Source organism: Ictalurus punctatus, chromosome 28, assembly GCF_001660625.3.
Source record: "Ictalurus punctatus breed USDA103 chromosome 28, Coco_2.0, whole genome shotgun sequence".
Taxonomy (NCBI): Eukaryota; Metazoa; Chordata; class Actinopteri; order Siluriformes; family Ictaluridae; genus Ictalurus; species Ictalurus punctatus.
The window spans coordinates 5,428,506-5,432,940 of record NC_030443.2 but is presented as its reverse complement, the minus strand read 5'-3'; positions in this window follow the sequence as shown (position 1 = coordinate 5,432,940).

Genomic DNA, 4,435 nt, shown 5'->3' with positions numbered 1-4,435 from the left:
CAAAAAAAAAACTTTCAACTTCCGCAACTTTGGGAAGCGCTGACGTCACCCTGACGGGATCCAATCACATGAGACCCTCGGGACAGAACAGTTACCTAGGCACGTGCAGGACTGCACACTATCCGTACTAAATAGTATGCGAAACCGCGCGCCTCGTCGCACTAATTTGCATACTGTTTTAGTGCGGAAGGATGCGGTTTGGTGTGAAATCAAGTGTGTGCTGGATTTTCGTACCTGATGGTGGTGTGCTAGTCAAATCTAACAGCTCGTTGGCTCAAAGCACTACAAGAAAAATAAGATTCAGGGTCTAGGACCGAAGTAGGACCTGACAGTAGTTCCTTTTAGGGTTGTCATGATACCATAGACATGTCTTACTATACTATACCAGCTGAAGTATCACAAGACCCAAATGGTATCGCGATACCACACGGTATCGTGTTCATTTATCATTCAAATCTACCAAATGATCCAACTTTACAGAAATACATAGATATAAATGAAAACAGACAAACTAAATTTCATTCGTTTTATTATTTACACATCGTTTAGCATGACATTAGCTTGCTTCCTAGCAAACACAGCTTTAATTTTAGTGTTTACTGTACACACAGTGATTAGCATAACATTGCTCGCTTACTACCAAACAGGAGATATATATATATATATATATATATATATATATATATATATATATATATATATATATATATATATATATATATATACACACACACACACATATCCGCCAGGGTCGGGGTTCGATTCCTGCGGCTCTGTGTGTGCGGAGTTTGCATGTTCTCCCCGTGCTGCGGGGGTTTCCTCCGGGTACTCCGGTTTCCTCCCCCAGTCCAAAGACATGCACGGTAGGCTGATTGGCGTGTCTAAAGTGTCCGTAGTGCATAAATGGGTGTGTGAATGTGTGTGTGATTGAGTGCCCTGCGATGGACTGGCACCCTGTCCGTGTGTACCCCGCCTTGTGCCCCATGCTTCCTGGCATAGGCTCCAGGTTTCCCCGTGACCCTGAGAAGGATAGGCAGTGTATATATATATATATATATATATATATATATATATATATATATATATATATATATATATATATATATGAAGGTAAAGAATTTAAGTTAACCAAAGTGTCACTATGCTTTTTTTTTGTCACACCTAGTACCGGTGTACCATGCAGCCTTCACAACACTAATAACAAATAAACCCTTAATCAATCAATGGATCCATGAGGAAACTTTTTTTTTTTTAAGTTGTGGCATGATGGAGAACATGTTAAGAGTTCCCCAACAGAGCCAAACTGAGGAACCATTTATTTACGTTTGTTTTAAGGTCCTCCCTGTTTGTAACGTTTTAGGCAAATGTTACAGGCCTCAGGCATGATTAACCTGTGAACAGATATTGTGTCCTCTTTTGTACAGGAAAATCAGACACAGGAGATGTTAATTGTGATCGCTCAGCAGGCTGTTCCCTGTCCGAGAAGCGGAAGCATCACGCAGCCCTACTAGCGCTCACAATTAACATCTCCTGTGTCTGATTTTCCTGCACAACGACTGATTTTCCTGTTGTTTTTTTTCAGCAGGGAACTAAATAGTATGCGACACACATACTGTAGACACATACAAAATAGTATGCGAAGTAGTATGGTGCAATAAGTGTCCTTCATCAGTAATGGCTTTATCCTGGTCAGGGTAGCAGTTGATCCAGAGCAGTGGTCACCAACTTTGCTCCTGAAGCTCTACTTCCCTGCAGGTTTCATCTCCAACCAAAATCTAACACACCTGTTTTAGTTGAACAAGATCTTCTTAAGGCAATGATTAGATGGTCAGGTGTGCTCGATTATAGTTGGAGCTAAAGGCTGCGTCCAAAATCGCATACTGTGACTGTACCTACTGCATTCGATTCAGTACCTACTGCTCGGCCGTTGATACAGTATGTACTTATCTATAAAAGTGTTAAGCATGAACACGATCCAGACGTACTACATCCACCAAATTGGCATTTTCAACTTCAAAAGGGCCGACACGCCATTTTTGATTCTGACAGCTCTCCTGTGCCAGTCCCGTTGCCTTATGGGATAGTGCAGTATCCACAGTGTCTAGTGGTTACATACTGCAGAATCTTGGCAGAAGCAGTAGGTCATCTGGGTATTTCTCGCCTAATGTTTTATGAATACTGAGAATACTGACATACTACTCCTTTGGCGTACTGCTTCGCATACTGTATAGTAGGGTAGTAGGGATATTCAGACGCAGCCACAGTCTTCGGGAAGACAGATCTCCAGGAACGGGGTTGGTGACCACTGATCCAGAGCCTATCCCAGGACCACCAAGTGTAAGTTTGGAATAAACCTTGGACATTTAATGGTGATTTAGAATAGCCAATCCATGTACTAGCATGTTTCTGGGAAAAACAAAAGTGTGTGTCGGATATTCATCGTTTCTCTTGAGGAACCTTTACTGTATCTATGTAGAACCTATTACAGTAGGCTTTTACAGACATGATTCCCAGTCCAAAAGTCAAGCAAAGCAGTAACTATCCCAAAATCCTTGAGGAATTTTTGGTTCTACGGATGACGACTAGGAGTCTAGGAGTATTAATGGTAATAATTATGATGATTATTTGTAGAGATAATAAGACAGACAGTGGAAAACCTTCATAATACTAAGCATGCTGAGACAAACAATAGGAAAATTAGTTGAAATGACCAGCATGTTATAATAACCTTATAAGGTGTTTTGTAAGTGCCTTTATTCACTCTTACTCACTGGCCAAAAGCAATTCAGCTCTCATTCAGATTTCACTCAACAGCATTAGCCTAAGAGGACAAATGTGATATGGGTATTGCGGTTTCGGTGGAGCAGAATAATGGACAGGCTCCATGGCTATGAGGTAACCGAAGACGAGAGACATGTATACTGATAGCCCCAGACCAGTATTGCAGAGAAAGAAGGCAGGGTGAGGCTTAGGGGCATGGGGGCATCCCGCTTCAGAGAGTCTACATTTCATCATTTGGCATTTTGAGCTTAGCACATGAAGGCGATAAGAAGAAGATGCTATCAAAACTTCAGAAACAGAAAACCAAGCAGGAGAATGGAGTTGAAGTATGGAAGGATTTGAGCATGCATTAGATAGTAATAGTACGAGTCTTACTTTAGCATTACGGTCCATTAGCACATAATGAGATGTACAGCTTACATCAATTAGATGCAAATTCTTATCATAAGTGAAGCCGAAACCATATTTGAAAATAAATAAAGCGACCATTTTCACAATAGTTAAGGATCCTGGAGCTACATTCCTTGGTCTGCAAGACAGGACCTCGCAGCATTTCAGAAGCAAAGGAGAGAAACCAAAAGACCCTATTAGATCATCTTGTATTTGATACACATCAGTGCCTTCAACTCAGGACTTAAAAGCCAGCCCAAGAGCAAGTCTTCCAGTAAGCTCCGGTATCACTTATTCAGAGGGAAAGGTTCATACAATATCATTCATAGCAGGAAAGATAAATGGCACATGGCTGTTTTAGAAGCCTTTCTGGACCCAGTCCAAGAATGGAAAGAACCTTGCATTAAATGTGTTTTTGATTACGGTGTCAGGTTCATCGATGGATCAGTAAGCCTGACGTAATCACTGGGTTGTTTGGTAGAGCAAGGTTTGACTTTACAATACAATTAAAGTAGCAATTTGTCATTTTATCAGCCCTCTACTGCCTGTGACATGACTGCCCCAAGCAACCAAACACCCTCCACTGAAACTATGTTTGCCTCATGAGTTAGCTTTTAAGGCAAAATCTTAGAGCAGCTTGGTCCCATGTGGGGGTGGAGCCAAATTCTGGGCCAGAAAAATCTAACAGAAAAGCTAAAGAAACTAACAAAGATCACTTGCATAGCAGTATTGCACCTGACAGTTTTTCTAAAGTGTCTTTGACATTATATTATTATTTCGTGTCTAGACAATCCTTTAACATTACAGATGGCACCTTTAATATAAATGTCCACTCATTTATGGTTAAAGGGGAAACAAAGAATTTCATAAAATCACAAAAATCTGTGATGGGCCTCTTACCAGTTATAATGCTATTAAAGGAGCAATTGGTCATTTTTACAGCCCTCTGCTTCCTTTAACACAAATCTCAATTACAGTGAAAATAATGTGCCATCACTCTTCCCCAAACCAACCCCAAGCCCCCTACTGAAACTATATTTACCCCATAAGTTGGCTTTTAAGGAAAAATGACTGATCAACTTGGTTCTGGCTAAATTCTGGCCCAGAAAAAGAAACTAGCAACATCAGTTGCATGGCAACTTTGACAATATATGATTATTATGAGAATAGAAATACCTTTAAACATTACAAACGGCACCTTTAATATAAATGTCCACCCATTACAGGTTCAGAAGGCAACAAGCAATTGAATCAAACGATAAAA